The sequence below is a fragment of the Mastigoproctus giganteus genome, chromosome 8, assembly GCF_048544385.1.
Source record: "Mastigoproctus giganteus isolate SK-2022 chromosome 8, ASM4854438v1, whole genome shotgun sequence".
In the NCBI taxonomy this organism is placed as follows: domain Eukaryota; kingdom Metazoa; phylum Arthropoda; class Arachnida; order Uropygi; family Thelyphonidae; genus Mastigoproctus; species Mastigoproctus giganteus.
The window spans coordinates 195,484,533-195,499,349 of record NC_143582.1 but is presented as its reverse complement, the minus strand read 5'-3'; the positions used below and the strand labels follow the sequence as shown (position 1 = coordinate 195,499,349).

Below are 14,817 nucleotides of genomic sequence, written 5' to 3'. Positions count from 1 at the left end.
ATTACAGTGAAGCACACCTCCCATTACATATGGCGAGAAGCTCTATGGAGCTTTATGAATGCTCTTATGAGTGATTTTAAGAAGTTTGACTACCTAGTTCTAAAATTTGAATTTTAAGACTATTCTTAAATATTCCCCGTATGTCTGTCTGTCATCTTAGCTGTAAAAGTTACAATAAAATTTAAAATTCTTTTGGCCTACAGAATACAAATTAAAATTTATATTCTGTATCTGTATATTATTATTATTATAGCACACCCAGGACTACACACCCACAGTAAAACCTCCCATTTTCAAAAGATATCTCTGATTGGTATAAAAGGTCTATAAACAAAGTAAAGTTGGTATTCCTGCTCAAAATTTATTTTTGCATAATGCTATTTTTAAATTTTATCATATAAAATAGCGCACAAGACAAATCTAATGATTTTTGCAATGAAAATAGCGGAAAACTTAGTCTATAAATTGTTAAAATCCAATAAAAATGCTATAACACACTTCTATAGTACGTTTAAAATGGGCTATTAAGTGGTTTCTCCTGTAAAAGCATACTTTGGATTCAATGAGGATGCTAAACATTTAGGTCAACGAATTTCAAACTCTTTTTCAAACTTTAATGGTTTTCCTCCTATTTTTTCTTAAGCACACTTCGAGACTGAATGTTTTTAGCCACGAAACAAAAAAAAAAAGAAAGAAACGTAGAGAAATATCCTGCAAACTTGGTTAATGAACATTTGCAAGAAAAGACGAAATCGAATTCGTGATTACAGAAATTTCGTATATTAATCTTTAATCACTATTAATTCAACAACATTTTAATGACTCAGGATTCTTAGTCACTGCGGATTATTTGACTTCGGTCATTACAAGTCATAGTTGAAAAAATTACAATACCCTGATTTTTACCTGAATTGATCTTTACCCTGTTTTCAATGCGCCATCTTAGGAAAACACAGGTGTAGTAATGAAATTTGCATTTATGAGACAATAGTTGTTTAAAAAAATAAACATATTAATATTAATTACAATAAAATAAAAAATAAAAACTTATTAAATAACTTTCTGTCAAAACTTTGAGATATAACTCCTCTTATTAAAAAAAAGTTTCAGTAACGAAATTAAACTTACACTCCAGTCCAAATAGGGTCCAAGCCTAATGCTCTCCACGCTATCATTGCCGTATTGTGACTCGTCGTCTAACACAATGGCGGGATTATCCATTCTGTTAAACTTTGATGGGAAGCGTGTCTCGTTCAAGTGCACGGGGAGCATAAACCTTCTCTCGGATGTGGCGAGCGGGAATTTCATTCATCTTAATTCCAAAATTCGTAACCACCCCATCTAATGTTTACAAACTTTGTGAATACATCTGTACACGCCACCATAAATACAAACAATATATTGGGTAGAGGTACATGGGAATCAGCCATTGCGCATGCTCACAAGTGTACACTCGAGTAATATGGTAGGGTAGTCGCCAGTGCTTAGACGAAAAGTTGGCGGACGTTTGATAAAATGACAAACACGTTTAGAAATCGTAGGCGCGACGCACGTGACGCGAAAGCAGTATTTGACTCTTCTGTTGATTGGTTTGGCAGTTTATGTTCAATACGTACATACGCACGCATGTCACGTATTTGTTTTATACATATCCGTATAATGAGATTCATATTAATGTTTTAAATATTTTAACTTAATTAATTTTTTATATATTAAAGGGTTTTCATAATAAAAATATATTGAATATAATTTATTATTCTTCACTATACCCAATACACCGTTTTAAAAATTTAAAATAAAGAATATTTGTTATGAAATTTATGTAGAGGAAGCCATTGTGACCCTGAGGGTTTGTAATGATACCACAAGTGCTGAAACTTGGTATTGAACCCTGATAACCTTGAAATAGGAGCAAAAGGATGACGATGCTGAAACATGGTATGTATTGAACCCTGATAACCTTAAAATAGGAGCAAAAAAGGATGACGATAAGATATTTATGTAAAGGAAGCCATTGTGACCCTGAGGGATTTTGATGATGACCACAAGTGTTGAACCCTGATAACCTTAAAATAGGAGCAAAAGGATGATGATAAGAAACATTTTTTCCTATCTGTAGAATCACTAATTACTCGTTTAAAAAAGAGGAACTTATAATGAAATTTTATTTATACTCCATCATGTTAGTGTGCAACAGTATATTACTTTAATGCGTTTTTTTTAATTCTATACTGAGCACTTTAAAATAAATTCTAAACTCAACAAAATTGTTGATAACGGAAGAGAAGATCAAGACAGTTGCTGTAAAGCAGTGGATTAAGGCACTTGGCGTTTTCATTTAAGGCTAGATTAAAAGTATAAAATTTAGTGTACCATCTCTTGAAACCAGCGCAGGACCAAAGTAAAATTAAATTAAAAGGATTTCCCCTTCCAATATGGAGACTCTTTAGGTGACCACTCACTATTAATGGCTGAAGTAAAACAACATTTCTTTAATCCAGTAAATAGCTAGACGTAAATCTGAATAAATGCAAGAACCCATTCTCCATTTGTGACTATTAATCAGCCTAATAGTCTGATAATAAAAGCTACCTACCTTAGTCCCTAGATTTAAGAAATGGCACCAATACCTGGACTACATACAGGGTGTCCCAAAAATCACTGCGTATTTTGACGAAATCCGGATGACTTATGACTTAATAGGATGATTACAAGTTTATTTTTATACAATATCCAAGTTTAAAACAGAAAAAACATTATTACATATAAAGGTCAAGAATTTAATTATTGTTTTCCACATGTGCCCCATCAGTGTCCCTCCGTTCAAATTTCAAATCACTAAGCTGCGTTGCGGAACACATTTGGAAGTATTTCAGGGGTAATTTCCTGTACTCCCTCTGGAATTCGTGGTCTAAGATTAGGTAAATTTTGAATATTATTGGGACAAACCTTTGATTTTATGAATCCCCAAGCAAAAAATCCAAGGGAGTTAAATCCAAAGAACGCGCCGCTAAAGGTCTAGGTCCTCCACGCCCGCTCCACAGATTCAAAAAGCTCCTGTTGAGGTATTCCTGGACAGAAGTTGGGGGTTCAAGAAACTGCTGAAGCATATCAAGGTACACAATTCCTGTGAATGTTGCTTCTGCAATAACGTAAGGTTCTTAAATTTTTGACTTCGTCATCCCAAGCCACACATTTACTTTAGGGAATCTCTTTGCCATTCTGTGAAGTCAGATGGTTTTTGGGAAGCCCAGATACGATAATTGTGCCGATTGATTTTACCACAAGTGTGAAAAGTCGCCTCATCACTGAACAAGATGTTATACATTACTCTGTTATTTTGGATTTGATCGACACGTTCTGCACACATTGCTGCTCTACGTGGAAAATCTTCTCCATGCAGGTCATGCAGCACTTGGATGTGGCAGGGCTTTTTCATCAGTGTCGAACGCAAAATTCTGTAAACAGAATGATGTTCAGTCTTCGAGATTCCTCCCCAACTGATAATTTTGGGTCCTCTTCGAACGTTTCTCGAATTGATGCAATGCTTTCACTTGCTGCCCTTGGGCGTCCACATCTCTCCTCTTCACGTACAGACCCAGTTCTTTTAAACTTATTCACCAGTGCACGAATCGCATTGTCTGTAGGACCGGGACTATGAAATCTCCTTGAAAATAGTTCCCTAATTTCACAAAACTTCATTCCTTTGATGCTGGATGTTACAACAAAAATTCGCCCTTCAACATTCATCGTGAATTATATGTCTGAAAATAAAACATTAAAAAATTAATAAAAATTATAATAACATCTCTAACACATTACAAATATTTATATTTTATGTAAAAAAATAATAAATATACTTGACGTAATGAAATTTATTTGAAAATCACGCCGTTTCACCAAAATACGCTGAAAGAAGATACTTGTTGACTTGAATTTTTGTAGACTCCACTCAATGAAAGGTCATTAACATTCAAGAAGAAAACAGTGATAGAGAGAACTGAACCTTGGGGAACACCGCAGTAGCAGAGAAGTTAGAAGACAGAAAGCCATCTACCATCACCCGCAGTGAATGGTCAGAGAGAAAACTGGATACCCAATTGCAAAAAAAATTCGGAAAACCATAAGATGCAAACTTGTTTAGAAGCCCTTTATGCCAAACATAATCAAAAGATTTATAAATGTCAAGAGCGACTGCTTGAGTTTTATCAAACTTTTCCATTAAATCTGTCCATAGATGAGTAACATAAGCCAGAATATCACCAGTGGATGGACACTGAAGGAATTCATATTGGCGATCGTTGATCAGATGAAATTTCAAGATCGTTTAGGAGTTGGCGGTTAATGAATTTCTTCATTACTTTGAAAGTGCAGAAGTAAGTGCATTGGGATGATACCACCGACTAGACAAGAAGCAAGAAAGGATTTGTCACCCTTTCTAGGAACTGGCTGAATATGAGCATTTTTCCAAGCAGAAGAAAAAAACATCAGTAAGCCCAGGAGCATAAACTTTGAGAACAAATGGAGAAATGACATTAGGACCTAGAGATTTCTTGGCATCAATTTGTTCAAAATTCTTCTGACATCCTTTTTAAATAAGACGACAGACGGCATTGAGTGGAGTGTATGAAAATGGTAGGAGGTGGTTTTACAAGATCATCAATACAAGAGTTAAGTACGATACTAGTAATTTAGGCTTTTATATTTAGCTGAGGTGGTAATAGAACCATGAGATTTTAACGGAGATGGAAGTACAGATGGGCAAAATTTGCGGACAATATCTTTGGCTATGACCAGAATGATCTACCACCGACTAGACAAGAAGCGAGTTTTCTACTCTTAGTTTGTTGAAAATCTAGTTTTGACTGATTAATAACTGCTTTACAATTGTTGCGAGCTTTGGTGCAGGCAGAAAATTAACCTGGAGATATGGATCCAAAGTCATTTACGATGTACCACAGTCTTACCTTGAACAGCCATAGCGCATTTATTGGAAAACCAAGGTTTAGACAAAGGACGAGATTTTAAGATGGACTGTGAAATAAAGGATTTAATCTCTAAAAGAATAATTTCACTGATGATCTGAGGAAACACTGACATCAGAAGATTTAAAACCGTATTCCAGCCAAGGAAAATAAGAATAGAAATCTCACAGATCAACCCATTTTGCATTCATTGTAACCCCAAACAACACGAGGCTGAGAATGGCCACGAGAAAAAGGCTCCAATGGAAAAGAAACCATTACCAGTTTGTGGTCTGAGGTTCCAAGACTGTGGCGGACCAAGGTATTTTTGCGCCCCGGGCAGAAAGATTTTTCGGTACCCCTCTTACTAAGGATTTATATATTTTTTCATGGTTTGTAAAAATTTAGCGCCCCTTAAAGAATGGCGCCGCGGGCAAGGGCCCTGCTAGCCCGTGCCTTAATCTGGCACCGTTCCTAGAAGACTACTCGCCTCGGCCATTTTCTTTGAAGGGCTGTTAGTTCAAGATCAAGAACAAGAGTGTTGACTGTGCTGTTAGGATTGTCCGGTATTCTGGTGGTAAATGAACAATTTGTAAGAAATCATTAGTAATTGCAAAAGCCTCAGCATTTCAACCAGCTTGATCCGTGTGACTAGAAAACTGAAGCCAGCAGGAGTTGTGAACATTGAAATCGTCAAATGAAAATTACCTAAGCTTTAGGAAAATTGAATTGAAGAAAGTCGAATTTCAAAGAAAGTAAGTCAAACGGTCCCAAGTGATTAGTGGTATTGGGATCGATAGAGGCAACAGATGAATTTAATAGAATGGGATAGAGTGCTTTAAAGACAGAAGATCAAAAAGAGGCGATTCCAAATTATTAAGTCTTTGACAGGGAATATCAAGTACCACCTTTGAAGCAAAAAGAATCATACAGCAAATAATTAGGACAACAGAGATGAACAGTGGTTGAATCAACCGATAATTGGGATTTTGTCAGAAAAAGTAAGTGAGGCTTGGAAGACTGTAAGTGGAAATGGACGTCATTGATATTAGAAATGAGACCACGTATATTTGTGAAATGAACGAGGAAGTGATTGGGAGGTTTAAATATTTTTGCACATAAGTTTTCTATTAATTTCACTATTCATAATGCATTCACTAGTAAGAAAGTGGGAAGGACATGTTGTATGAAGTAATAAAATTTTTGGATATGGCGTACAGACTGCAAGAATATATCCAACTCCTTGACATAACGTGTCCTCGACCCTGCTCTCCGCAAACGCACTAACTAGTCCGGATGCTTCCTAGAAAGTTACCAATAGGTTCGGTCTAGTGGACTATCTAGCGGCCAGTCTAAGAACACCATTGTACCCCGGAATTGTGAGAAATGTTAGATCTCGCCATGATGCCCATAATAAAAGACATCACTCATACTGCATGATGAAAGAGATAGGTATTACCTGGAGGGTAAACTTGAGTTTTATGACTTCAAACCTCCAATAAGCCAAGTGATGGTATTGTACCGGTTGATGAGAGTCCTCTACCACTTCCTCTGTGTGATGTGGACGGCACACCTCGATCCCTGCTTGCTTTGTTTCACATACACCCGAGTGGTCACCTCCAGTATACTAGGGGCAGTATTTCAGGACATGGAGTATACCCAGTGTTACTAACAGTCCCACCATCATGAAGGTGAAAGCAAAGGATTTGTTTATCGCAGAACGACTGGACTTCGCCAAAATTCGGTTCACTTGATTCAAGTGTCACTTGAATATCAATTCCATCAGCGTTTTAGACTCCTAGTTAGCAAGTCTTAACTTGTCATACTTGAGAGAATGTCTGTTACAGGCCTCAAGAACTTAGGGTATGCTTAGCTACTCCTACATCTTACAGTTAGATGCGATAAAAAAAAGGATATAACTAGAGTAGTAAGAAAAAGTTAACATGGCACTTTAAAGATCATGATCATGCTCTGTTGGTAAAAATCTTTTACAAAAACAATACAAAGTTCTATCTCTTCCATCATGCAGTAGGACATCATGAGTTTATGATTGGCTTCATGAGGAGATCCAATCTTCCTTACATTTCGATGGTATAGCTCTAAATAGTACCGCTTGCTCTGAACAAGCAATAAATTCTTTGCTCACCATGTCAATCAGTAATGCAATGATTGTAAACAAGCGTAAATTCTGTCTTCTCTCATTAGCTAATCTTTGGATGAAACAATGCTCCGACCTCAAGTATTTCTGAGTGCGATATTGTTATAATTTCAGATATCTCTGGATTTCATTTTAAAACCTCAAAGTTTGATCAACATATCTTAGCATCACGCCCTGTGCTTTCCTTCTGGTAAACCAGGCACTGAATATTGCCATGATAAATCCTATACCTTGAGATACCGCCATAAGTGCAGCCAAAGCCTTTCTATTTTTTTTAGTAAAAGAAATTTATCAACAAAGCCAGATTGCAACCTTTCAAATACCACGTTGACTTTTTCTTGCTACTCTGGTTATATCCTCTTTTATCACATCTAACTGTAAGATGTAGGAGTAATTAAGATTCACTTTGCAAAGGTAAACTCTGCTTTTTCTTCCTAAAACATCATTAGGGACCTTAAACTAAAACTTTGTTAATCTTATTAGAAGACCAAAATTCAGAAGTCCAACCAGGCTATGTCAGCCATTTTCTCCTGAGTCTATTGTCACATTGGATGCTGTTTATACATAACAGACTTTTGTCGGCTAGGCTAATGCCCTCAAGTGTCTGAGACGTTGATGTATGTCTGTAAGTTAAGGATAAGAAGGAAAACGTGATGACCTAAATAAAGACGGTCACTGAACCCGCGTTTTGTGGCACTTTTTAAAAACCATTAGAAAGCAGTCGATAGGTTTATACGTAATTATAAATGCACCCAAACACGAGATGCGAACGTGTGCCAGATAAAGTAAGAAAGAAACAGGAAAGATAAGAAGAAATGCTAATTTTTTTTTATATTCGAAATACGTGTAAAGTCACGAGGCTCAATTATGATACATAAGTTTGTTGAGTAAAAGATTGTATTTCTTTTTATAATATTTTTAAGTTGGGAAATATTCTTTTCTTTTTCTCAACAGCTTCATCCGATAGAAGATCACGTAATCTCATCGAAGAATTTTTGATACCATTCTGCCTCCTAGTCTTGGCAATAGGCCAAAGTTATCTGTCACTGCCAGGTGGAGGGCTTTCTAAAACCCTTCTATCCCCTTCCTTATGTGTGTGCTTACATCTACACGTACAAGAGTTTTCCTCTAGAGAAAAGCACACGCTGAATTACTTACACTGAAGTTTTTCTTTTTTATTCTTCTAAAGGTTTCAAAATCTGTAGAAATAAAGTCATCAATCTTTAATTCTTCAGCGATGACAGAGAAAACTTAACATTCTAACAGCTTCCATTTCGGCTATTGTTAACTCCTCTGTGATAGAGGATCATAAAGCAATTTGTCACAATTTTTTTTAATCCCTGAGTATTTCTAAAGACCGATGGAATTGGTATTTTTATAATGTTTTATTTTTATTTTGTGTTAAACTAACAACGTTTATATTTTCCAGCTATTAAAATGCTTTTCATACAGTAATACAAACTGCATATATGACTTAACTAACCGTTTTATAGCCAATAGTATGATTATGTATTGAAAGATGTCAGAGTTTATAGGGGAGCCGAATGTGGATCTGACCATTTTTCTTGTTAAAACAACACTGAGGTGGAACTGGAAGGAGAAATGCTACAAGTGAATCAATTTAACATTGACCTACTCCAGGAAGACACCATTAGAAACAACTTCACCCAGAGACTGGATGCTGCAATTAATATAGAGATAAAAGGTAATACTGAAGAAATCTACGAATATTTAAAAAATACTATTAAAAAATAGCTCATGAAATCCTAGGCAAAAAGAAGAGCCAAGGACCAAAAAAGACCTGGATTACAGAGAAAGTAAGAACTGCTGTAGAGGAAAAGAAACTTGCACATCAGAAATGGCTGGGTGATAGGAATGATTCCTATAGGAACATTTATGTTGAAAAGAAGAAAATAGCCAATCGGTTGGTAGTAGAAGCGAAAAATGAAGAATGGGAAAGGAAATGCGCAACTATTAATAGCAAATTGGGCTTCAAGCAATCAGCGGAATCGTGGAAGGTCCTTAAAGACTTGAGAAAACAGAATAAACACAACGCTGGCTTGCAATTTGAAAGACTGGATGGAGTACTATGAAGGACTTTTAAAAGAAGACCGGGAAGAGTTCAAGACGGTGGAGGATTTTGGTGGAGGAATGGCAAATCACCTGGACCTGGAGGAGTTTATATGGAACTTCTGAAATATGGAGGAAGAGGAGTGGTTGTTCTGATACAAAAACTGTTAAATAGTATACTGAGAGGAGAAGAAATACCGAAAGAAATGATAACAGGATATATTACATCAATTTATAAGAAGGGCGATCGGAAAAGCTGTTCAAATTACAGAGGAATATGCATCCTGAACCCGCTGTTAAAGATCCTTGGAAAATGGATCAGGAACCATTTAGAAGCCCGAATCGAGATATCAGAAGAACAAAGTGGTTTTTCAGCAGGGAGGTCATGTATAGACCATATTTTAACAGTACCACAGATCCTTGAAAAATGCCAATCGAAAGGAAAAGAAATCTTTATGATTTTCATTGATCTTGAAAAGGCATATGACAGCGTTCCAAGAAAACTCTTATGGGAAGTACTGAAAGAGGCAAACATTGATGGACAACTGATTAACATTATTAAGGCAATTTACAGGAATAATAGATGCAGAATTAAAGTGGGATCAGCTTTGTCACCTGAATTCCCCACTTCAAAAGGCTTATTACAAGGTTGTTGCATGTCACCAACACTTTTCAAAATTTATATCGACATCTGCCTAAGATCCTGGTCAAAAAAATGCAATAAAATGGGATTGACGATTAATGAGAACACCTATATTCACAATTTACTTTTTGCAGATGATCAGGAGGTGATAGCACAAGACTTAGAAGAAGATGCAAAGTATGCATGTCGTCAATTGTTTGAGGAATACAAACAATGGGGTCTAAAAATCAATTTTAGCAAGACTGAAATGTTGTCTTCAGGACCAGGACACGTTCTAAATATTGCAGGTTTTAAAATCAAACAAGTCGATAAATTCAAATATTTGGGATCAATCTTACAAAGTGATGGATCATCCCAAGCAGAGATCAATAACAGAACTTCAGACGGCAGAAAGGCTATCGGCATATTAAACTCTGTTCTGTGGAGTAAAAATATCCTAAATAAAACAAAAACTTATATTTCAAACGATTATACAAAGTCTTCTATTGTATGGAGCGGAAACCTGGACGTTGAACAGACGAGTGGAAAACAAATTGCTCTCCACCGAAATGGATTTTTGGAGACGCTCAGCAGGAACTTCTAGAAGAGACAGAAAACGGAATGAAGACATAAGGGAAAAATGGAAGTGAAAAAGAATATTATTGACACCATCAAAGAAAAGCGTCTAACATGGTATGGACACATAAAACGGATGCAAGAAAACAGATATCCAAAGGCTATCCTGGAATGGATACTCCTGGAAGAAGGAGAAGAGGAAGACATGGATGGATGGAGTACGGGAGTGCACGACAGCCCGAGGCTTAACCGACCAAGACACCCAGAACCGCGCTTTATGGCGGGAAAAAATTCCTAACAAGAAATAACCCATTGTAAATGGAAACACTCCTCTTGAAGAAAGAAAAGGTGTCTTAAATTAATTAAAAATTGATAACTATTGATTTTAACAAATAAAGGATTAAAAAATGCTTTTCGTACAGTAATATTAACTGCATATATGACGTCACTAACCATCAGTATGATCGTATGACGTACACTACATTTCTAATTTACGTCATAAAAGCCTATGACATAAACACTACATTTCTAATTTATATCATACAAGCCCACGATATTACACTACGTTTTGCAATATTTACAAAATCAAAAGGTGTTTTAAATTAATTAACAAAATTCATAACTATTGATTTTAATAAAGCATTAAATTTATTAATATTAACTACATGTATGACGTCACTTACCTTTTATAACCAACGGTACGATCTTATGACGTACATTACGTCATAAAATTTACGTCATAAAAGCTTATATTATACTACAATTTTCCCTGTCAAATATTTAGAAAATCAAAAGGTGTCTTAAATTAATTAGCAGTTGATAACTATTAATTTTAAGAAAAAAGCATTCAATTAAAAAATAAATTTAAATTTTGTTTTAAAATGAAATATATATATTTTTTCAGAATTTGTTTAAGAATTTTTATGGATGAGTTAAAAACGAAAGTAGTATTTAATCCTTTGAAAAAATCGTAATCCTATTGCTTTCATACTATTAAAACACAATACTATTATATTATGGAAAATTAGCTTTTAATAAGAACTACTACTTTGATTCTTTAAGTTAATTGTAAATAATGAAATCTAGCTTTATCTTCTCAATGTCTTTTTCCTTATCTTTCCTTTATGTTTTGTATTTTTCTAGCTTTATCTTTATCTACCTTTATTTTCTCTTTATTTTTCCGAACATAAACTAAATAAACAAATTGATAAGTATTAATACTTAATGAGTTTATTTAATGTACTAATACTCACTTGAGAAACTTTAACATCGTCTTTGCAGGTACTGTACGTTTTCTTCTTTTAAGATTTTTGTTCAAATCCCTTAAAACTGTAAGAATTCTTAAAAGAAACGTCAATCAAAGCCGCAGCCCTACTGATTTATTCGTTTTTTTTTTAGTCAAAATCAACCCTTGAACACACAAACCTGAAAATGAGCCTCCTTTCTGTCGTAGTTAAGAATTTTTTACCATCATATTGCGCACATTTCTTATGTTGGGATTTTCTATTACGATTGCCTCCTCCATTCAACTTTAACTTGACCACTGTCATTCTAATTGATGTTTATTCATTTTTGATGGACGTTCATGTCCATCTTCCCTCTTGCAAACCCACTACGTTTTGCCAAAAATGTGATTCTCTATTCCGTAATATTTTTGTTCATCTTAAAAACAATGCTGCCCGTTGACAAGGGAAGAATGGTGAGGACAAACACAATTTAGTCAGTTGCCCATCAGAGCTCTGTTTGACAAAGCAAGCTGTTTATATACACTCCATCCTAACATAAATCCTTCATCAAAAACATGATGATATATACTATTCCGCCCAAAAATTAAAGAATGAATCTCCAGATAGTATGAATAAATAAATAAATGAACGCAAACTTTATTCTTGACCTTCGCGAAGGACAGTAGCCATATCACTTGCCGCCCGATTGGGAAAGATCAGAGGTCGAGTTCAGTTGGTGATTTGAAGAATTTATTGTTGACTGCTCAGTTAGAGATGCGCTAGACGATCTAAGATGGTTGTGGAGTAGCTTATTTCAGTCCACAAACAGAAGACCCCCCCCTTTCCTTTCAACCAGCATAATACATAGTAGAAAAACCTCCTATCATTGCTCTGGAGCGAGTTCTTAGATACAGGCATCTTCTTTGGTAGATTTGAAAAGTTGTTGTATTGGGTTTTAGGAACATCAGCGACTAAGGCCATATTGCTCATTGTGTGAGTTCTGGTGTCCGTTTTCTGGACGAAAAACTAGTTTCCGGGAGAAAAAGCCTTGCTATCCTCTCCTGACACTGACTAACTACGTCACGTTGTGAAAAAGGCCCATAAAAATTCTTCACGTCATCAACGGGACTCGAACTCAGGTCTTTCCTACCGAGTGTGGTGAGGATTCTACCAACTGTACTACCCACAAGGACGATTTTAAAACAATTATGCTTAAAGCTCTATATGATTTCTGGTATAAAAGATTTGTAAATTGCTTATACATATTTTTAAAGTCCAGATTGCAATCATTTTCCTTTTGGGAAACCAAAAATGCTGGAAAAATATTAACTATACGGCTAAAATATTAGAAACTACTAAATTTGCATTGAGTTGGTGGATCCATTGTACGTTCCCCTGCTTGTTTTAGTAGCATAGATTTAGTCAATACGTTTGGAAAGACGACAAATGATGACTTTTCAAAAATATTCATCAGATCACGTACATCTGCAATGACTCCATTTCACTCCAAAGGAGATATAGGCTATTTCAATATGATTATTGTACCATCCATCGAGCTAGATCTGTTCATTGAATTCAGTCACCTTACATGCCAATCTCCATATTCGAATCAAATTGACAATCCATTGTAAGCAAATAAGTTCATTTACTCACTCCACTGCCTGGCTTATAGGAGTTATTATTATAGAAATGGCTGAAAATTATACTAGATACCTTTTGGTATAACATACCTTTCGGTACATTTTGATGTAATGACTATTTGGTGTTTAAAAGGAAGTGAAAATGAATATATAATTATAATTATTTTATTTTTATTTAATGCTCATAGCGTACTTTGTCAGCCATCTGTTTAAACTTTTTCCAACAACAGATATACCCTTTGCGCATGCGCGCTAGAAAGTGTGATAGAGGGAAAAAAAATCAATATCTTTCGCGTTATGAATCATACCTATCGTGTGGGACATTTTAATAGGGGTTGGCGCCTCGTTACTCGTAAAATAATGCAAAAAAATTTAAAAACGCCAACAGGATTTCAAGATGGTACGTGGTAACATCGATTTGAAAATAAGGAAGGGATCCTTCAACCTTTTTTTCTTCTTCTTCTTTCTCTTCTTCCGCTGACGAAGATAGGGCAAAAGATAATTATGACCTTTTCCGAGCAAACGTGCCGGTCCTAGGATAGAAGTGAATATATTATCGATCCCATTTTGTCCAACCCACTTTTCCTCTGTGACGTCACTACACCACAAGCGCGAGATTACCACGTGTCAGTGTTTGGCAACACAGACGAATCGTAGCTTAACTGAGATCGAGAGTAGATAGCATCGATCGGTCTCTCCCTCTCTTCGCTTGCCCTTACGACATGATACTCATTGGTCTGTCTGAGGAGGAAGGTTTTAACAGTATCACGATCAGACATCGCATAAAACGTCATTAGCCATTGCGCAGTTAGGAGTGCTGCGTTTATTCTTTATAAAACCCTCATTGTTTTCTCTTTATCTGGAATATTAGAGGGGTGTAGCACTAGGTACCCCCCCTCTATCTTGTTCTTTCATCTGTTTTGTAGTGCAATACCAAGTCAACTCGCTGCTAAGGCAGTTTCTTTCGCAGTGATAATTAAAAATATTGCACGATCTATGCAATTTAAATCCTACTGACAATATAAAGCAATCAAACCAACATTAACTTCGAACTTCACTTATTCAATTCTAAATAACGTCAGCGAGTATCTTCCTACTTTTCAACCTTCAACTCATCCGTGATTACTCGAGTACTATGTGTTTTAATACATTTCGGGTTTGGGGTAACCATACGCAATGTTGCAGGCGCGTTAGCTTTTTATTTCTTAATTTTTTTTTCTTTTTTGCGATTAATAGAAGAGAAAAGCAAATAAATAACTATCTCGTTCCAATTAATTACCAGTTCATTAATTAGTAATATATAATTGTTTCCACTGCACTGCAACAAACATTATCAAGTGCTTCAATGTGATATCGATGAAAAAAATTAAATAATAATTGCCCAATTTTTATTGGTCTCATTTTGAAATTAGGAAAGACTTGAAATCCGCCAATTTATTGCATGCGAACGGACAGACGGATGGACAGGGTGAAGACAATAGGCTTCTTATGCATATATGCTAATATACCTAAAAAGGCTATTAGACTCCAATATGGAGGCTAATAGCTTTAAAAAAAGAGA

General features: G+C 35.6%; 1 protein-coding gene across 1 annotated transcript in view; it reads right to left on the bottom strand.

The window, feature by feature from the left end:
* The window catches only part of LOC150082137 (sodium-dependent proline transporter-like), a 48,700-nt gene that overhangs the window by 19,824 nt on the left and 14,059 nt on the right, over positions 1-14,817 (bottom strand). The gene's annotated exons all lie outside the window — the stretch shown is intronic.